Source organism: Bufo gargarizans, chromosome 4 (assembly GCF_014858855.1).
Source record: "Bufo gargarizans isolate SCDJY-AF-19 chromosome 4, ASM1485885v1, whole genome shotgun sequence".
In the NCBI taxonomy this organism is placed as follows: Eukaryota; Metazoa; Chordata; class Amphibia; order Anura; family Bufonidae; genus Bufo; species Bufo gargarizans.
In genome coordinates this window covers 532989180-533011420 of record NC_058083.1, presented here as the reverse complement: position 1 = coordinate 533011420, position 22241 = coordinate 532989180, and the positions used below count along the sequence as shown (strand labels likewise).

At 47.0% G+C, this 22241-nt stretch overlaps 2 protein-coding genes across 3 annotated transcripts in view; one reads left to right on the top strand and one right to left on the bottom strand.

Moving 5' to 3' along the window:
• The window catches only part of LOC122934783 (zinc finger protein OZF-like), a 493591-nt gene extending 472849 nt beyond the window's left edge, over positions 1 to 20742 (bottom strand). Inside the window, exons 1-2 of one of the 2 annotated variants that reach the window (XM_044290483.1) lie at positions 20703 to 20742; positions 171 to 298 (exon numbers count right to left, since the gene is read on the bottom strand). The gene's annotated coding sequence lies outside the window, so the exon portion shown is untranslated. The remainder of the gene's footprint in view (positions 1 to 170; positions 299 to 20702) is intronic. The other variant, XM_044290486.1, reaches the window with a different exon arrangement.
• LOC122934762 (gastrula zinc finger protein XlCGF57.1-like) overlaps positions 1 to 22241 on the top strand; it is a 956305-nt gene that overhangs the window by 912219 nt on the left and 21845 nt on the right. The gene's annotated exons all lie outside the window — the stretch shown is intronic.

Below are 22241 nucleotides of genomic sequence, written 5' to 3'. Positions count from 1 at the left end.
AATAGTCCTGCAGGCGACCTGATGTGCACAGCAACATTGTAATCTATGATGCTGTGCGCTCCCTGTGCGCACAATCAATGCCGCTCCAAGTCATATGGCCTGCTCACTGTCTCGGAGGGCATACTGTCTTGTGCAAGGGCCCTAAGAGTGATGTCATATGAGACTCTCACCTCTCCAGTTATCAAGGAGATGATCTCCAGGGTGAGGTCTAATATCCTTGCAGCCATGTGGTCTCTGTCCTTCTCCATCCTTGGTGGGTCATTGATGGAAAGGACCATCAGCTTCAAAAGTCCTGAACCTAAGGAAAATGAGGGAAATATGGAGGATTGAGAGCAAAATCACATCTGGATGAACATCTTACATAAAGTAAAGTGTCTTAGAAATGGAGAATAGTATTACCGATCGTGTACTATGGAGGTGACTACAGATAGGCAAAAAAATTCTCAATGAATCAGATTCTTTACAAATTCCATAAATAATCTACTATAAATATCTGAAGTTTTGGTGATTTCGTATGGATTGACTGTACAAAACAGCGCCCACCCTTTTACATTTCAAATGCAGTACAGTAGTGAGGGAAACAGGGCAGAGATGAAGATGGAGAATCACATGACCATTACCCACAATGCCTCTCAGTCAGTCTGACAGCCAATCAGGAAGGAGATCATTGTCTAGTCCAGGAGTCGGCAACCTACGACAGGAATTCTATGGCACGCCGGGCCGCTCTGGATATTCATGAGCGCACAGAGCGATATTAGATACGCAGGCAGAGCGAGTCTCCCTGCCGCTACCGCACTATATATGAATAGTTAGTAAATGTGCCGGCAGAGCTGGTGAGCTTGGGGCGAGGAGGAAGCGGCTGCATATTATTGCTGGGGGAAGGGGGGTTTGATGGCGAGAAAACTTGTGCAAGTGATTTTTCTGTGGAGGGGGGTGAGTTATGGCCGTTATGTGGGATGAGCTCTGATTGATATTAGTGGGGATCGGTGGGGGGGGGGGGGGGTGAACAGTATTATTATTATTACTGTGAGAAGGGGGAGTTGATTAGTGTATTATTTTTATTACTGTGCAAGGGGGGGGGGTAGTGAAAAAATTGTAAACAGCACTACAGATCCCAGTCATACCAATGATCAAGGAACCTAGTATATCAGGTCCAGACAGTGGTGCCCACAGAAAAAGGTCCAGGCTAGGGATCCCTCCAGGTAACAGATTAATAGGTGTGGAAACATCCTGCCATTAAGTAGGTGTTTTATGCAATTAACCAAACATACAAATATATAAGTGATAGTGTCAGCAAATCACCAAGAAGTTACTTACAAAAGGTGGGGCTTCCTAGGTTCTCCTGAGTTAGGTGCCAGATCTCGGCGTGCTCAGACTATGTGCAGGTGGGGAGGGGGGGGGGGGGGGGGGTCACCAGCCAGTATCTGGGCCCCAGTATCCAGGCTCCCATTAACCATGCACTTACTGACAGTTGTGAGGAGGGCAGCCCTCAGTTACAATTACTCCATGAGGCTGCTTTGCCGCACCGCTGTCAGTAAGTGTATGATAGGTGGTGATGGAATCTGCAGCATATCACTTGATGCTGCAGATTTCACCCTTTTTACTGCAAAGAAGGACAACGCAACAAAATCTGCAGAGTGCACACAGAAAATCTGCAACTAATAAGTCATGTGTAGGTGCGGGTAGTAAATACCTTGTTTATTCTTGCCCTTTCTTGGCATTAGATTGGTGATTGGCCAGGGAGTGCCCACAAGGCTTATCTCCAAGGCTCCTCCAATGCTCCTCATCTGCTCCTTGTCTGACTGCTACACTACAGAAAAGGTAAGTACTCAGCATAGGAGTGCTGCTCCTCCACTGTCAGTACAGGCCTTGGTATTTATGTTTGCCCTTTTTTTGTTACTTATAGGTTTCTTAGGGAATTCTTAACTGTAATATGGCAGCTAACCGCACTAAAGTGGACATTCCTTCATTTCATAAAGAACGGACATCTTTGTACGCATTTATTCATCAAGAAGGCAGAGCAGGGTGTGTTTTGTGCTGTGAAAGTGTCATTTGTCGCACCTCAAGTGCGCGCCGCCATTTTGGGACAAAACATCAAAACTCAACAATAAACAGACAAGTGTTCTCCAGAACTGACGTCATGGTAAACTCTATGCACCACGTTACAGCAAGTTACAGGATAGCTCAGTGCATTGCTAAGCATGGAAAGCCCTTCACCGATGGAGAATACATAAAGAAGCATTTTGTGCAGCTGGTGATTTGCTTGATGGTTTACCGAACAAGAACACTATCATGTCCAGGACTGAAGATCTGCCCAATTCAGCAAGAATGTTGAGCGCCGGATCACTGATATGGCAAATAACATTAGGGAACAGCAAGTGACTGGTTTGAAGGACTGCACGGTGTTTAGTGTTGCGCTGGATAAAAGCGTGGACATCAATGATTTGTCTCGTTTGGCAACTGTGGCCGGATTCTGTGATTCTGCTGGAGAACAAGAGGAGCTGTGCTGTTTGAACCCAATCTATAAATAATCCAGCTGGTCGGCACTCGTCCGTTTGTAAACGCTGCTATGGGAAGGAGCAACCTCCACTTGAAAAATAAAAATAAATCCGGCAGTCGTATCTTCTTTTCCAATATATCTACTATATTCCATCCAAAGTGAAATGTCCCAACAACCAGGACGCGTTTCGGTCCAAACTTAAAGTTTATGTGGAGGATACAGAAAAGGGGGCATTTCGCTACTTCAAACACTTGAGAGAGATTTCCTCTCATCATTCAGTCAACACAGCGAACATTTCCACGTACATAAAAGAGCTTGAGTCCGAATTCTCCAGGAGAGTCCAAGATTTTCAGAGATATGGGCCAATGTTTTCTTTTCTCATATCTGTAGACAAGTTTAATGTGACAGACATAGACCTGTCAGTTTTTGGATGGATGGGCATCGATGATTTGGAAATGCAACTGATTGACCTCCAGAGCTCATCTTTGTGGACAATTAAGTTCTGTGAGCTGCGGACATCACTTGAAACATCCGGAGAGAACGCACAGCCCCTATTCATGTGTTGGAAATCACTTCCACACAAATCTGACTGAAGAAAATTGCATTTGCAATGCTGTCAGTCTTCGGGTCAACATATTTATGTGAGCAGATCTTCTCCCATATGAATGCTATCCTCTGCCCCTCACGAAACAGGCTTAGGGTACTTTCACACTAGCGTTTTTCTTTTCCGGCATAGAGTTCCGTCACAGGGGCTCTATACCGGAAAAGAACTGATCAGGCATATCCCCATGCATTCTGAATGGAGAGTAATCCGTTCAGTTTGCATCAGGATGTCTTCAGTTCAGTCGTTTTGACTGATCAGGCAAAAGAGAAAACCGTAGCATGCTACGGTTTTATCTCCGGCGAAAAAAACTGAAGACTTGCCTGAATGCCGGATCCGGCATTTTTTTTCCATAGGAATGTATTAGTGCCGGATCCGGCATTCAAAATACCGGAATGCCGGATCCGTCCTTCCGGTCTGCGCATGCGCAGACCTTTAAAAATGAAAAAAAAAAAAAAAAAAACGGATCCGTTTTGCCTGATGACACCGGAAAAACTGATCCGGTATTGCAATGCATTTCTCTGACTGATCAGGATCCTGATCAGTCAGAAAAATGCCTGATCAGTCAGAAAAAATGACATCCGTTTGCATACAGTTTGCCTGATCAGGCAGTCAGTTCAGGCAACGGAACTGCCTGCCGGAATCAAACAACGCAAGTGTAAAAGTACCCTTACTAATGACCATTCTGAAGCCTGTGTCCAACTGAAAGTCGCCTCATGTGACCACAACTAGAGCGTCTTTGCACAGAAGCTCAGGCACAAGGGTCACACTGAATGGTAAGTTAAGCAAATTATTAGAGATGAGCGAATTTCAAAAAAATTTAATTTGGCCGGTTCGCCGAATTTTTTTAAAAGATTTGGTTCGATCAGAATTTATTCGCTGCAAATTGCGTTAAAAAAAAGGCTATTTCCTGGCTGCAGAGAGCCTGTATAGTGGTGTAGAGCACTGTGCCTGTATAGTGGTGTAGAACACTGTGCCTGTATAGTGGTGTAGAACACTGTGCCTGTATAGCGGTGTAGAACACTGTGCCTGTATAGCGGTGTAGAACACTGTGCCTGTATAGTGGTGTAGAGCACTGTGCCTGTATAGCGGTGTAGAACACTGTGCCTGTATAGCGGTGTAGAGCACTGTGCCTGTATAGTGGTGTAGAACACTGTGCCTGTATAGTGGTGTAGAACACTGTGCCTGTATAGTGGTGTAGAGCACTGTGCCTGTATAGCGGTGTAGAGCACTGTGCCTGTATAGCGGTGTAGAGCACTGTGCCTGTATAGCGGTGTAGAGCACTGTGCCTGTATAGTGGTGTAGAACACTGTGCCTGTATAGTGGTGTAGAACACTGTGCCTGTATAGTGGTGTAGAACACTGTGCCTGTATAGCGGTGTAGAACACTGTGCCTGTATAGTGGTGTAGAACACTGTGCCTGTATAGTGGTGTAGAACACTGTGCCTGTATAGCTGTGTAGAACACTGTGCCTGTATAGTGGTGTAGAACACTGTGCCTGTATAGTGGTGTAGAACACTGTGCCTGTATAGCGGTGTAGAACACTGTGCCTGTATAGTGGTGTAGAACACTGTGCCTGTATAGGGGTGTAGAACACTGTGCCTGTATAGGGGTGTAGAACACTGTGCCTGTATAGCGGTGTAGAACACTGTGCCTGTATAGCGGTGTAGAACACTGTGCCTGTATAGCGGTGTAGAGCACTGTGCCTGTATAGTGGTGTAGAACATTGTGCCTGTATAGCGGTGTAGAACACTGTGCCTGTATAGCGGTGTAGAACACTGTGCCTGTATAGTGGTGTAGAACACTGTGCCTGTATAGCGGTGTAGAAAACTGTGCCTGTATAGTGGTGTAGAACACTGTGTCTGTATAGTGGTGTAGAACACTGTGCCTGTATAGTGGTGTAGAACACTGTGCCTGTATAGCGGTGTAGAACACTGTGCCTGTATAGTGGTGTAGAACACTGTGCCTGTATAGTGGTGTAGAACACTGTGCCTGTATAGGGGTGCAGAACACTGTGCCTGTATAGTGGTGTAGAACACTGTGTCTGTATAGTGGTGTGGAACACTGTGCCTGTATAGTGGTGTAGAACACTGTGCCTGTATAGCGGTGTAGAACACTGTGCCTGTATAGTGGTGTAGAACACTGTGCCTGTATAGGGGTGCAGAACACTGTGCCTGTATAGTGGTGTAGAACACTGTGTCTGTATAGTGGTGTAGAACACTGTGCCTGTATAGTGGTGTAGAACACTGTGCCTGTATTGCGGTGTAGAACACTGTGCCTGTATAGTGGTGTAGAACACTGTGCCTGTCTTGCGGTGTAGAACACTGTGCCTGTATAGTGGTGTAGAACACTGTGCCTGTATAGTGGTGTAGAACACTGTGCCTGTATAGGGGTGTAGAACACTGTGCCTTGCAGTAACACGCATAGGGAGTCTGCTGTGGTAGTGAAATAATACTGTGGGTCCGTATGACACGCAGATGACAGGCATCGCTCTTAGAATCACTGCACACTTCACTTATTTGGGCAGTTGCGGGGCCAAAACTGACCAAATAACTCAAGTATGAACTCAGCCTTACAGGTCGATGTTAGAAGAAGCGCACTCCTTTTACACCGTCGTCAGCTGATTCCACATAGATGTCTACAGAACCTGTTCTATTAAACACTTATACAAGTAGAGCCCCCGACAGAGTGGAGAGGGTCTCAGCAGTAAGTTTGTGTTGACGTCACTGATTATTTTCCTCTGAACAATATGGCTACTTTCACACTTGCATTTTGTGCGGATCCGTCATGAACGATCCGTTCAGATAATTTAACCGTCTGCATCCGTTCAGAATGGAACCGTTTGTATTATCTTTAACATAGCCAAGACGGATCCATCTTGAACATCATTGAAAGTCAATGGAGGACGGATCAGTTTTCTATTGTGCCAGATTGTGTCAGTGAAAACGGATCCGTCCCATGGACTTACATTGTGTGCCGTTTGTCTCAGTTTCATCAGACGGACACCAAAACGCTGCAAGCAGCCTTCTGGTGTCCATCTCCAAAGCGGAATGGAGACTGAACTGACACATTCTGAGCGGATCCTTTTCTATTCAGAATGCATTAGAATGCAAACTGATCCGTTTTGGACCGCTGAGCCCTGAACGGATCTCACAAACGGAAAGCCAAAACTCGAGTGTGAAAGTAGACTTACCTACAATCCTGTGGTGGAGCATCCTCCTTCACTCGGTCAGCATTTGCACAGTAATCCATCAGTATTGCTAAAGCCAAAAAAACAGGAGAGGATCCAAAACAGAGATGACTTGTGAATGGAATATTTCCATGTCTTCTGTGTTTTGTACCCACTCCTGCTTTTGGCTACCAAATCATAAGCAAATTCTGATGCGACCGTACAGGCCTTACAGCTGCTACACAGACAGGATCCGTTGTGCGTCTCATTTTTCCTTCCTTCTGACAGATCAGAATTAGGGTCAAATAAATGATGATGTCAGCCAGGCCGAAAGGCAACATGGTGGCCCAGTCATGAAGTGGGGAGAGTGGGAGAACAGCATGAGAAGTCCACAGAGTGTCCCTATGACATAGTGGTGAGGTGGAAGAAGCATGAGGAGACCACAGAGTGGCCCAACGACAGAGTCTGGAGGTGGCAGCATCAGGAGGCCACAGAGTGGCTCTATGACATAGTGGTGAGGACAGTGGTGGAGGATGAGGAGGCAGAGGCGGACATTGTCACAGGACCAACGGCGTGAGAACGTGGAGGCAGGAAGCGGCGTCACCTGGCCATGTTGCTGGTGTGGCTGGGCAGGAACCACATTTACCCAGTGGTCCGTAAAGGACATATATTGTCCTTGACCATAGTTACAGCTACAGACCAATTTTCCCAAAAAAGGCTGTATCACAAAAAAAAGTCATCACTGAATGGCTAATCGAATTAGGTTCATACAGAAGAAAGTGTACAATCACCCATCAATTTTCCCAAAAAAGGCCGTGTCCCACTCCACAAAAGGGCTTTTCCACATATAACTGCACCACTAACCGGCAAAGGCCAAACATCTGGCTAGTGTTGAATTAAAAAAGGACATGTCTGAATGGATGAATAAAAACCCAAATGTGGATGACTTACTAACAATCAAGAAGAGTTTTAAGGGTTTGAAGGCAGAGCTGAGGTGGTAACCGCATGTCAGCAGCAGCATGGAAGAGTCTGATGAATACAATGCAACAGCGCACAGTGAAGTGAAACATGAAATTGAAACCATAAGGAACAAGATATTCTTTGGGATACAGCGTGAACAAGAAGAATATGCATTATTAAGCATTTGGCCCAGAAGTGGTTTCCTGACCTACTTCTAATCTACTCTGATGTAGGAATAACCAGACACATGAATTCAGGAGGTCCTCTGTCAGGTAGTATGGAGCGGGTGCTGTTGGATGCCGAACCACTGAAGGAACTTCGCAGCAAACGCCCACACAAATCCAGGACCAAAAAGTTTTACTCAAGGGCTATTCTGTAGGTGTGGATACAGAAGAACAAGTGATTGTGAGGGCGCCCAAATATCACAAAGCTTGGTTACAACAGAAAGAGGAATCTGGGATTATGCAACTTCTTTACTTGTATTTTTGCACGTTTGATCCAGTGGTATACCCGATGGTTCCCTTTTATCCTGGCAAAAGCTTGGGCTGTATTCAAGGCAACAATAAATTGAGTTCAGACGAGATTGTGAGAGGGATGAGAGGGGTCGCACATGGCTTGCATACACTACATGCCTCCAACATAATTCTTGGATCCCTACATGAAAATAATGTATTTGCTGTAAATCGAGAGAGGGCCATATTTGGAGACATTTACTTCACAAGAGATGCAGAGCAGCGGAGTTCAGCCACCTCTATTTGCCACTAAGGCCGAATGCACACGGCCGTGTTCCGTGGCCGAGAGCGGTCCGTGGTATGCCGGGCTGGATTCCTGTTCAGAGCAGGAGCACACGGCGTCATTGGTTGCTATGACACTGTGCGCTTCATGTTCAATACGAGTGTATTACTGTAGTGCAGCGGCGTCATAGCAACCAATGACGCTGTGCGCTCCTGCTCTGAACAGGAATCCAGCCCGGCATACCACGGATCGCTCTCGGCCACGGAACACGGCCGTGTGCATTCGGCCTAATACACAACAAAAAGGGGCTTTACCACATATAACTGCACCGCTGAACGGCAAATAGTGGACAGAATGACAGAGTCTGGAGGTGGCGGCAGCATCAGGAGGCCACAGAGTGACCCGGTGACAGAGTGGGGAGGTGGGTAGCAATACCAGTACCAGCTGAAGATGGTGGGTGGAAGAAGGAGCACTTGGCATCAGATATGTGGCATCAGGCAGGTGGCAGCATCAGAATAGTAGCTGAGGCAGGTAGCCAGAAGAAACCGGTCTCTTTTGTCAAAGTGTTGGTGTAGCACCATGGATGATCTAGTCTGAAGCATCACGCATCAGTGGGTGGAAATCCTGGCTGATCCACGCCTGATTCATTTTGACAAAGGTAAGTCTCTCCACATTTTAGTTGGACAGGCGAGTTCTCCTTGGGGTAACTATGGCCCCCGCCACACTAAACCCCCGCTCTGATGCCACACTACTGGCCGGGCAGGACAGCTTTGCCAGGGAAAACTCTGCCAGTCCAGTGGATCTTCAATGTATGGTGGCAGGGTGCTGTCCAAGTATGCCACCACCTGCTGGTTCAGCTTCTGCTCTATGTCTAGCTGCTGGCGAGTAGTTTTTTCACTATATGGGTGAAGAAAGCTCCTCATCAGTGACTCTAGACTCCGGATGCTGCTGATTGAGTCAACCATTCAAGAACCGCTGGGTTGCTGGTCAAGACACGACCGCTAGCTGACACTGTGAGCCCAGGCCTCTCGAAGTGACCCCTGCTGCTACGCCCCCCTTACTGCGACCTGTGCCAGAAACATTTAGGCCTCTGCCCCTCCCCTGCCCAGGGCCTGTCACTTCTCTGTCTGACATACTGTTAGCTGAAATAAATAAATAATAAGGTAATTAAAACACCCCACTAAACACTGCAAAAAACTGCAAATATAATTTTCTTTTGCCACTAATACGGGGCAAAAAGGCCTTCAGAGTATATAACTGCACCACTGAACGGCAATTAGGCCCTAATTTTTCTTTCAACATATAACTGCAGCGCTGAACGGCGAATATATTTTTCTTTTGCCACTAATACACGGCAAAACAGGTTTCACAACATATAACTGCACCGCACAAGGGCAAATAAGACGTACTGTAGAAATATTTCCTTGTAATAACCCCTGTTAATGCCGGTATCACACAGCACTTGCACCCCATTAACAAGAACGGTTTGCTGGAATTACAGAGCTGTATAATGACAATATGGATCCTCAGTCAGTGCAGCAAGGTGTAATAGGATTGTTCCCAGTCCCCAGGCTGTAACCTCCCTGACTGAACCCTGTTCTACATAAATGCTGTGGAATGATTCCTCACTATCCTTTCCCTGCACCTTGAATAATCTTTCCCTGAACTTGTAAATCACTTTTTTCACTAAGAGGTTTTTCCTAGCACTGTCCCTAGCGCCTGCTGACGTCTCTCCCTGCACTAAGTACCATGGAAAATGGCAGAATCCAAGATGGCTGAGGGTATTTATAGGGCTGTGACATCACAGGGCTGGCTGGCTGCTGATTGGCTGCATGCATGGCATTGTGGGTGATCCCGCCTTCCCAGAGCTCCTTGCCCCATTTTTAGCAGCCATTTTGGGGAAAAATGCAATTCGTTACCACAAAGCGTGAGGAGCGAATCGAATAAGTCCTGAAATTCTGACGAATTCCACTTCGTCAGCTTTGATTTGCTCATCTCTACTAACTATTATTATTTTCTTTATGTCACATACAGTTGGGGCTGATTTATCGAAATTGATGTAAAGGAAAACTGGCTTAGTTGCCCATATCAACCATCAACCACATCAGATTCCACCTTTCATTATATAAAGCTCCATTGGAACAATAAAGGAGGAATCTCATTGATTGATATGAGCAGCAAAGCCAGTTTTCCTTTACAACAGTCTTGATGCATCTCCCCTTTGTTATAGGACTTTCCTGTATTGCACGGCGGCACACTGAGCGCTTCAACTCCGACCTTAGTTTTTTATCGGCCCACCGTCTGGAAAAGGTTGCTGACCCCTGGTCTAGTCTATCAAAACCGATGTAATCTCCAGCAGAGACGCCATTCTGAGCTCAGCCACTGATGTGATGATGTACTAGGACGTATCTGACACATAACAGGGGTAGTGCTAGAGATCGGCAAGATAGATTTACTTCGGTAGATTATATAACCGGATAGAATGCCAGGTTCTATCATCAGGGACAGGACCGGGCGAGTTAGTTCCCTGCGTATCTGTTACAGCCGGGGGGAGCAGTTCATATACAGACTGTACTGAACAATACATCAGCTTCTAAAGAGACAAATCCAACTGTTGTCCGGCTGCGTTCTCCTGAAAGGACCGCACTCCTGAAGGCACGGACTGGAGGAGGAAACAGAAAACTCTGCAAAGTCTGAAAAATATCAGTGGTGAAGTCCAGCTCGTCCAAAAGTGATTTTCTTTATTAAATAACAAATGCGCAAATAAAATCCATGCTCTCCATGAAGCGTCTACGCGTTTCGGACCTCCATGGCTGGGTCCTTATTCATGACGGAGCACTAACACCACTTTCAACCTTTAAACAGCATTCTGGTATCATGTCATTCAGAGATGGGAGGGTTGCAATTAAGTGGAATGGAAAACACATGTAACGGGTGAGTCACTATAAGCAACAGGTAACGAAGGAATAAGACAAGAGAAAAATAACAAACACATATATATAAAAAAAAATCAGATTGTGTCTGCGGTTGAGACCTTGAGGGGTACAGCTCCCCAATTGGAAGATCCAAAAAGATTCTCTATTTAGTAATTACCTTTTCTGATCTGCCCCTCGATTAAAAACTGCAGCTCTAAAGTGAGTGTCAGCTGGACAGATGCAGACGCCTCGGATTCGCTCCTGAAAGTGCTGCCTCTATAGATTGTAGAGGGACACAAAATACATCTGAGTCGACTATGGATACGCAAAAGTCCAAAAAGCAATATACTAAAAATTTAGATTCTCTATTTAGTCATTTCCTTTTATGATCTCCCGCTCACCCGCTCCGCTCCTTGCACAGAGACATCTCCCTGAGGACATACCGCATACGCGTTTTTACATCATTAGTTGTACGGCCAACATACTGCAGGTGGCAGATAGAACCAGTGATGCGGTACACTACATATCCCGCGTTACAATTTATATATTGTTGGATAGTAAACGTGTGGATTCCACATATTTAGATACATTCCTAGGCTTACAGCAAATACATTTCCGGAGGCCACATTTATCATTTCCTTTATGGTGAAGCCAAACTGGACTTGTTTTTCACTTGATCCAACTATAAGCTAGGACTTATCTCTTGTGATAAAGCGGGGCCACGACGTGCCACACATTTAATATCAAAATCCAGGGCTGGTCGCCATTGATCATCCGTAGCTGGATTTGATAAATGTTTCTTGACTATAGAGCAAATTAGCGAAAATTTCCGAGCTATAGGATGTAACAAAAGCAGAACAGTTTATTTTATATTTTCGTTGTTTATATTTTTATCCCATGTTCTTTCTAGACCTGGATGAAGCCATCATTTCAGCTCGATCCAGAGTCCATTTCGGATATTTCCTCTGCCGCAGCCTAATGATCTCTGCTTCTTCAGTGTCTCTGTAGAGCAGTTTCGCTTAGCTCTGATCATTTCTCCTGTGGGGATGTTGTTCACTACATGAGGTGGATGTCACGATGTGGCAAGAAATGTAGTATTGCCCAAGGTCTCCTTACGGAAGGTGACAGTTGCAACAGCGTGCCCTTCAACATCCCCTTTAAGGCCCCGAGTTTTCCACACAAGTGAAATGCGTGACGTGAACGCACAGCACCCGCACTGAATCCTGACCCAATCATTTCAATGTGTCTGTGCACATGAGCGATGTTTTTCACGCATCACTTCTGCGTTGCGTGAAAATGCAGCATGTTCTATATTCAGCGTTTTTCACGCAGCCCTGGCCCCGTAGAAATGAATGGGGCTGCGTAAATAACGCATCGAATCCGCAAGCAAGGGCATTACACTGCTGGTTGCTTAGAGATGTTGTTTGCAAACATTCTGTTTTTCATCACGCGCATCAAAAACGCAATCAAAACGCATTGCACCCGCGCACAAAAAACTGAACAACTGAACGCAATCGCACATAAAACTGACTGAACTTGCTCGCAAAATGGTGCGAGTTTCACTGAACGCATCTGTCACGCTCGTCTAAAAGAGACCTAAGCGTGAGATCCAAAAAGGTTACAGTATTTTTATCAAAATGCAGAGTGAATTGAAGATGACGAACATTTTGGTTGAGACATTCATTAAAGCTAGATATAGCCGTCACATCGCCCGACCAGATGAATAACAAATCTTCGATGTAAGGACCATACCATTTAATATGGTCACAAAACGCATTATGTGAAGAGAATAAATGCTCACTCTCCCACCATGCCGTGTATATATTTGCCATGGAAGGCGAGAATTTCGCCCCCATGGACACGCCAGACAACTGAAGATAGTATTCACCAATGAACATGAAGAAATTATGTTTGAGTAAGAACCAAATAACTTGACAAATAAAATCTTGAAAGTCCAGAGAAAAACCTCCGTATACCGAAAGAAACCACCTCAGGGCCGTAATTGCCAAGGAGTGGGGAATAACGGTGTACAGAGAAGTGACATCCGCTGTAATCCAGACTGAATCCGTGTCCCATGAGACGCTGTTGAATGCCTGTAAGACAGACTTGGTATCTTGAAGATATCCAGGAACGAGGCTTATTATGGGCTGCAGCAAGCGGTCAACCCATCCAGATAATCTTTCCGAATAGGAGCCAATTCCAGCAACAATGGGTCTCATGGGAGGTGGAAACTGCGGTTTGTGTTTTTTAGGGAATGAATGAAAAATATTGTAGGTGTTACTGGGTATTTGACAAGAATCTAGTCTATTTGTTTTTGACTCAAAAAGTCACTTTCTAATCCCATATGCAACAAAGCAGAGAGCTTGGGTTGATAGGAGGGGGTGAGGTCAAGAGCCAACTTGCAGTGAGTGTCAGAGTCATATTGAGATTCTGCTGTTTATAAATAGCTCGATCCATGACCACCACCGCACCTCCATCCATGACCACCACTGCATCTCGATCCATGACCACCACCGCACCTCCATCCATGACCACCACCGCATCTCGATCCATGACCACCACCGCACCTCCATCCATGACCACCACCGCACCTCCATCCATGACCAACACCGCACCTCCATCCATGACCAACACCGCACCTCGATCCATGACTAACACGCACCTCGATCTATAACCACCACCGCACCTCGATCTATGACCAACACCGCACCTCGATCCATGACTAACACCACACCTCGATCTATAACCACCACCGCACCTCGATCTATAACCACCACCGCACCTCGATCTATGACCACCACCGCACCTCGATCCATGACCACCACCGCACCTCGATCCATGACCACCACCGCACCTCGATCCATGACCACCTCCTTCGTCAGCCCGTTTATTGATAATATAATTTCTCTTTTTTAATTCATGCAAAGCAATAACTTCACTAGGTTCTAAATTATTTTTTCTCTCTGTATATTTATATCATATGGACTCATGTAAAGCATACAAATCTCGTTCCAGCCGCTCTTGGAAACAATCCAGGGCAGGTGAGCGAGGTTGTATGGGATGGAAATCTCAATTGCAGATTTTCAAATCATGAGAAAAATCATGTACATTTTCTTCCGCAAGTCGAGATTCCTGCAGAACCGACACATGACATAATGTCACAACCAGACAGCTGAGAAGCTCTGACAGAGGCCTTTCAGAACCTCCTCTTTGAGTTTCTGTGTTGTGGTATTCAGCTCCTCCTCTCCTTAGCCTCTCTCAGCTGTCATGTGTTGGACTAATTGCTTCCCTTTAAATTCTTCCCCAGAAGGCTTTTCTGGGCGGCTTATATTTCTTCCTGGAGTATGTGTGCATGCCCATCTGGTTCTCCTCTCCTCTACAAAGTTAAGTGTTATACTGTTATCTGTTATTTTCTGTTTGCTGGATCCCAGGTGACCCTGACTCCCTCCGTGTCTGGTGTAGGGAGCCGGTGGTCGTGTCCCCTCACTATTGTAGGGTGCTCAGGGGTTATATAGTCAAGGTACGTGGATATGCATACCTCCACCATTCGGATCTATGCATAGGCTAAGCAGCCAGGGAAAGTGCCAGGTCTTCTACAGGGGTCTCCCTTTTGTTCCTTAGCTGTTGGATCCAGCGAGTCATTTATGCATGTTGTTTTGCCTTGTTACCTGTACACATTCCGTGACATTATAAGCCGCCAAAACCGTTTTAAGCATGGATCCGGTTTCACTTTTGGCTGAACGCTTCCAGGGTCTTTCATTGGAGGTAGCTGACCTCCGTAAGACTTTTTCTCAGCTTCAAGTGACCGGTTCAGCTTGTGTTCATGGAGCTTGTTCTGAGCCTAAGATCTCGCTCCCGGATACGTTCTCCGGGGGTAGTGAGAATTTTGTGCGTTTTAGAGAGGCTTGCAAACTCCATTTTCGCCTTCTTCCCCTTTCCTCTGGAGATGAGGAAAGGAGGGTGGGGATCATTATATCGCTGCTCAGAGGTAACGCTCAGTCCTGGGCCTTTTCGCTGCCGGAGGGGGCACGGCCTCTCCGTTCAGTGGATGAATTCTTTTTAGCCCTGGGTCAGATATATGATGATCCGGATCGTATTGCTCTGGCGGAGTCTAGACTACGTCTCTTATGCCAGGGTAAACAATCCGCAGAAATATACTGCTCAGAATTTCGGAGATGGGCAGCTGATACTGGTTGGAATGATGCTGCACTCCGAAGTCAATTTTGCCATGGTCTTTCAGAGGGATTGAAAGATGCATTTGCCTTTCATGAAAGGCCTATTTCTTTGGACTCTGCTATGTCTCAGGCCGTTCGTATTGACAGGCGTCTTAGAGAGAGAGGAGAGATCTCTCCTTCATGTCATACTCGGTCCCAGGACTGTGCAGCGGTCCCATTCTGTGCGCAGGGGTCTCAGTCGCTGTCAGTCCCTTCTGAGCAGGAGCCCATGCAGCTGGGGTTGATTGCTTCTGACAATAGAAGATTCAGCCTGCATGGGACGGTTTGTTTTTGTTGTGGAGGTATTAATCATTTGGCAAATATTTGTCCCTCTAGGAGATTCAGGCAGTTCTCTGGGTATAATAAAGAAACAAAGAGGAAAAAATCTTTGAAAAATGTTCCGTCTGTTACTATTGGCAGGGTTGAGGCGGAAATTGAAGGTTTTCCGTTTGCTTGTAGTTCCCGTTTTGTCCTGCCGGCTAGGGTGGCGCTAGAGAGCAAGAACATTTTTTGTGAGATTTTTGTGGATAGTGGAGCAGCGGTCAATCTCATTGATAATCAATTTGCGATAACTCATGGTTTCCAGGTGTGCGCTTTGAGAAAGGATATTCCGGTTTTTGCTATCGATTCCGCTCCACTTTCTCAGAAATCATTAAAGGGCATAGTTCACAATATCCGTTTGATTGTGAGTGATGCTCATGTTGAGGATGTGTCATGTTTCGTCCTTAGCGGTTTGCCCACCCCTCTGGTGTTGGGGCTGCCCTGGCTCACTAAGCATAACCCCACCATTGATTGGCAAGCGAAGCAAATAAATAGTTGGAGTGACTTTTGCAGAGAGAATTGCCTCATGACATCTGTTTCTGAGGTTGCTACTAAGACTATACCATCTTTTCTCTCTGAATTTTCGGATGTCTTCTCTGAGAGTGGAGTTCAGGATTTGCCCCCGCACAGGGAGTACGATTGCCCTATTAATCTCATCCCAGATGCCAAGCTGCCTAAATCTCGTTTATACAATCTTTCCCAACCTGAGAGGATCGCTATGCGTGCTTATATCTCTGAGAGTCTGAGAAAGGGACACATACGACCCTCGAAGTCACCTGTTGCCGCTGGTTTTTTCTTTGTTAAGAAAAAAGATGGTTCTTTAAGACCTTGTCTGGATTTCAGGGAGCTGAACAATATCACAATTCGTGACCCTTATCCGCTTCCTCTGATCCCGGACCTATTTAACCAGGTTGTTGGGGCTAAAGTCATTTCCAAATTAGATTTAAGAGGGGCATACAACCTGGTCAGGGTCAGAGAAGGGGACGAATGGAAGACTGCCTTCAATACCCCTGAGGGCCATTTTGAAAACTTGGTTATGCCTTTTGGTTTGATGAATGCCCCAGCCGTTTTTCAGCATTTCGTGAACAGCATTTTTTATCATTTGATGGGAAAATTTGTATTGGTGTATTTGGATGACATTTTGATTTTTTCTCCCGATTTCAAAACTCATAAGGAACATTTACGTCAGGTCTTGCTCATTCTGCGGGAGAATAAATTATATGCGAAACTGGAAAAATGTGTGTTTGCGGTTCCAGAAATTCAATTTCTGGGGTTTCTTCTCTCCGCTTCTGGTTTTCGCATGGACCCCGAGAAGGTCCGCGCTGTGCTTGAGTGGGAGCTTCCTGAGAATCAAAAGGCGCTGATGCGTTTTTTGGGCTTTGCCAATTATTACAGGAAGTTCATTTTGAATTATTCTTCTATTGTTAAACCACTCACTGATATGACCAGAAAGGGGGTAGATTTTTCTTCTTGGTCAGTAGAGGCGCGTAAGGCTTTTTCTGATATCAAGGAGAGTTTTGCTTCCGCTCCCATCTTGGTGCAACCTGATGTTTCGTTACCCTTCATAGTTGAGGTTGATGCTTCTGAGGTGGGTGTGGGGGCGGTCTTGTCTCAGGGTTCCTCTCCTGCCAATTGGCGACCGTGTGCCTTTTTCTCAAGAAAACTCTCCTCCGCAGAGAGAAATTACGATGTGGGACATAGGGAATTGTTGGCCATCAAGTTGGCTTTTGAGGAATGGCGCCATTGGCTAGAGGGAGCCAGACACCCTATTACCGTATTTACTGACCATAAAAATCTGGCCTACTTGGAGTCAGCCAAGCGTCTGAACCCGAGACAGGCCAGATGGTCGTTGTTCTTTTCTAGGTTTAATTTTGTTGTCACGTTCCGCCCTGGAGTTAAGAATGTGAAGGCAGATGCCCTGTCACGTTGTTTTCCGGGAGGCGGGAATTTTGAAGACCCGGGTCCCATTTTGGCTGAAGGTGTGGTGGTCTCTGCTCTTTTTCCTGAATTGGAGGCAGAGGTGCAGGCAGCCCAGTCAGAGGCTCCTGATCTTTGTCCTCCTGGGAGGTTGTTTGTGCCTCTCGCTTTAAGACACAAGATTTTTAAAGAGCACCACGATACGGTCCTTGCTGGGCACCCGGGGGTAAGAGCCACACTGGATCTCATCGCTCGGAGATTCTGGTGGCCTGCGCTTCGTAAGTCGGTTGAGGGTTTTGTGGCAGCCTGCGAGACTTGCGCTCGTGCCAAAGTCCCTCATTCACGGCCATCAGGTCCTCTCCTTCCCTTACCCATTCCTTCCCGTCCTTGGACACATCTGTCCATGGACTTCATAACGGACCTGCCTCGTTCCTCGGGGAAGACTGTGATTCTGGTGGTGGTGGACCGTTTTAGCAAAATGGTGCATTTCATCCCTTTTCCTGGTTTGCCCAATGCTAAGACGCTGGCGCAGGCATTTGTTGATCACATTGTCAAATTGCACGGTATTCCTTCAGACATAGTCTCTGATAGGGGCACGCAGTTTGTTTCCAGATTCTGGAAGGCTTTCTGTTCTCGCTTGGGGGTTCGGTTGTCATTCTCTTCTGCTTTCCACCCGCAGTCGAATGGTCAGACAGAGCGCGTCAATCAGAATCTGGAGACATATCTGCGTTGTTTTGTGGCGGAGAATCAAGAGGATTGGTGTTCTTTTTTGTCCCTTGCTGAGTTTGCTTTAAATAACCGTCGTCAGGAGTCCTCTGATAAGTCACCATTTTTTGGTGCATATGGGTTTCATCCACAGTTTGGGACTTTCTCGGGAGAGGGGTCTTCTGGTTTACCTGATGAGGACAGATTCTCCTCGTCTTTGTCATCTATTTGGCAAAAGATTCAAGATAATCTAAAGAGCATGAGTGAGAGATATAAGCGTGTGGCTGATAAGAGACGTGTGCTTGGTCCGGACCTGAATGTTGGTGATCTGGTGTGGTTGTCTACCAAGAATATCAAATTGAAGGTTCCCTCCTGGAAGTTGGGTCCTAGGTTTATTGGGCCTTACAAAATCCTGTCTGTCATCAATCCTGTTGCATACCGTCTTGATCTTCCTCAGACTTTGAAGATCCATAATGTTTTTCATAAGTCCTTATTGAAACCTTATGTTCAACCCATTGTACCCTCGCCTTTGCCTCCTCCTCCGATTATGGTTGATGGGAATCTTGAATTTCAGGTCTCTGGGATTGTGGATTCTCGTCTTGTCCGCGGTTCTCTTCAGTACCTTGTTCACTGGGAGGGGTATGGTCCTGAGGAGAGGATGTGGGTCCCAGTGACGGACATTAAAGCCTCTCGTCTCATCAGGGCTTTCCATAGGTCCCATCCTGAGAAGGTGGGTTCTGAGTGTCCGGAGTCCACTCGTAGAGGGAGGGGTACTGTCACAACCAGACAGCTGAGAAGCTCTGACAGAGGCCTTTCAGAACCTCCTCTTTGAGTTTCTGTGTTGTGGTATTCAGCTCCTCCTCTCCTTAGCCTCTCTCAGCTGTCATGTGTTGGACTAATTGCTTCCCTTTAAATTCTTCCCCAGAAGGCTTTTCTGGGCGGCTTATATTTCTTCCTGGAGTATGTGTGCATGCCCATCTGGTTCTCCTCTCCTCTACAAAGTTAAGTGTTATACTGTTATCTGTTATTTTCTGTTTGCTGGATCCCAGGTGACCCTGACTCCCTCCGTGTCTGGTGTAGGGAGCCGGTGGTCGTGTCCCCTCACTATTGTAGGGTGCTCAGGGGTTATATAGTCAAGGTACGTGGATATGCATACCTCCACCATTCGGATCTATGCATAGGCTAAGCAGCCAGGGAAAGTGCCAGGTCTTCTACAGGGGTCTCCCTTTTGTTCCTTAGCTGTTGGATCCAGCGAGTCATTTATGCATGTTGTTTTGCCTTGTTACCTGTACACATTCCGTGACACATAACTCCTGAAAAGAAAAAGATGAAATATCTCCAGCATTGCCACCATTTTCAATGGATATAGAATTGCAGTGAACAGTTAGTTTTGGAGGAGAATTTTTGTCCTCTAACTTCAAGAAATGTCTTTTAAGGGTGAAGTCACGAGCCAGGCGATTGACATCAATGATTGTCCGATAAAGATCAAAACGGCAGGTGGGTGAGAACGTCAGTCCCTTGGCCAATACATCGATTTGAGACAAACAGTAGCTGAAATATTCACAGCCTGGGAATCAGCGATCGCCTTTTGTTGTGGGAAGGATATCGATTTGGTCTTGGCGTGTCTCCACCCGCTCTACATTTTTTGTATTTTTCTTTTTGGACTTTTGCGTATCCATAGTCGACTCAGATGTATTTTGTGTCCCTCTATAATCTATAGAGGCAGCACTTTCAGGAGCTGAATCCGAGGCGTCTGCATCTGTCCAGCTGAAACTCGTATAGAGCGACCACTTGGTTCACCCCTAAAAGCCGGACGCTCTAGCCATACCCCGACCCACTGCCAGTGAAGGAAGAAATAAGTACGGGAAGACTGTCGGTAGCCGCAGGCAGGGGACAGGGCTTCTCCCCCTCACCGAGTGACCAGTCTGCCGGCTCCAGTGACCGGAGGTGAGAGAAGCCTGTCAGTCAGCCTGTGATGGCAGCTCAATGCTACTGAACAGGAGGACATCCCTGGGTCCATCCAGGCCCTGCACCAGACGGAGGACAGGGAGCCAGGAAACCGGACTGTCCGGCCTAAAACTGGACGTCTGGCCACCTAGAAACGCAGCGAGTGAAGCACAAAAAGCACAAAAACTGAGAATTGCAGGATCCTGAAAGGTTTATTCCCGTCACATAACGTGAGGTTCTATCGCTAGGACTCGTCATCAGTGTGCGGTAGGTGGGGGCTCGTCTCTATCAGGACCCCACTAATCCTGAGAATGAAGGGGCTGCAGAGCTGCTTTACTGCTGAATCTCCTCCACAGTCCCTGCTCATTAGAGCTCCGGCCTCCGCTGTGCAGGGACAGTGAGGAGAGGACACAGCGCTGCAGCCCCTTCATCTAGAAGAGGTTGTCCCCACCGATCACACACTGACTCCATATCCTAGTGACATCACAGAACAGTGTGTGATGGAAGACCCCTCTAATCCAGGAGAACAGCCCCTCTTACAGGAGTCTGGGGGGTCTCCTAATATTCCAGGGGGAGAGTAGACATGTCTGAGGAGAACTCCCCTCCTGTGAGCAGAGACTCTCTATTGCCGGTGCTGCCCCCTGCTGGCTGGACCTGCTATATATCACCTATAGACCCGCTCCATTCTAATAAACCCAGAACCAAGACCAAGAACTGACCTGCAGATCTCACCTCCTGGGGCTGCAGGACCTGCGATGACGTCACACTGGTCACATGACAGGAAGTGCTGAACAGTGAAAAACCTCCACTGCTTTACTCCTCCCCTCATGTGACTGATCACATGACTGTGACGTCATCGCAGGTCCTGCAGCCCCAGGAGGTGAGATGGTTGAGACTATAGTGGAGTTGTTAGAACCTGCTCCCCGTGAAGCTCTGTGTACTCCAGGACTGCAGCTCGTCCTCCCTCACAGAGGCTGCTCACACACTGCCCCTCCTGCTTCCACAAGCTCCTGCAGTCCGGGTTTGTCAGCACTTCCCACATTTAGTCATGTGACCAGTGACGTCACAGCCCTCCTTCTCACAACTCCACTCTAGCATCTACCGGTCAGTTTTTGGTCGGGGGATGTGGGACTTCGTTCTAGGTTTATTAGAATGGAGCGGTTCTATAGGTGATATATAGCAGGTCCAGCCAGCAGGGGGCAGCACCGGCCATAGAGAGTCTCTGCTCACAGGAGGGGAGTTCTCCTCAGACATGTCTGCTCTCCCCCTGGAATATTAGGAGACCCCCAGACCCCTTTAAGAGGGGCTGCTCTCCTGGATTAGAGGGGTCTTCCATCACACAATGTTCTGTGATGTCACTAGGATATGGAGTCAGTGTGTGATCGGTGGGGACAACCTCTTCTAGATGAAGGGGCTGCAGCGCTGTGTCCTCTCCTCACTGTCCCTGCACAGCGGAGGCCGGAGCTCTAATGAGCAGGGACTGTGGAGGGGATTCAGCAGTAAAGCAGCTCTGCAGCCCCTTCATTCTCAGGATTAGTGGGGTCCTGATAGAGACGAGCCCCCACCTACCGCACACTGATGACCAGTCCTAGCGATAGAACCTCACGTTATGTGACGGGAATAAACCTTTCAGGATCCTGCACTTCTCAGTTTTTGTGCTTCACTCGCTGCGTTTCTAGGTGGCCAGGCGTCCAGTTTTAGGCCGGACAGTCCGGTTTCCTGGCTCCCTGTCCTCCGCCTGGTGCAGGGCCTGGATGGACCCAGGGATGTCCTCCTGTTCAGTAGCATTGAGCTGCCATCACAGGCTGACTGACCGGCTTCTCTCCCCTCCGGTCACTGGAGCCGGCAGACTGGTCACTCGGTGACTTACTGAGGGGAGAAGCCCTGTCCCCTGCCCGCAGCTACCGACATTCTTCCCGTACTTATTTCTTCCTTTGCTGGCGGTGGGAGGTGCGGTTTAGCAGAGTCGGGGGGATGGCTAGAGCGTCCGGCTTTTAGGATTGAACCAAGTGGTTCTTGGAGCCATAATGTTTTTATTTTTCCATTCACATAGCCATACGAGGCTTGTTTTTTTGCAGGACTTTTTGTTGTACTTTCTAATGTCGCCATTTACTGTTGCACACGATGTAGTGGAAGCTAAAAACTTTAGAAAAAATAAAGCTTTACTTTTCATAGCCAGAATCTGACCCCTATAACGTCTTATAGTTATGTCTATGGAGCTCATATTTTTCAGGACAATCTGTAGTTTTTATAAAGTA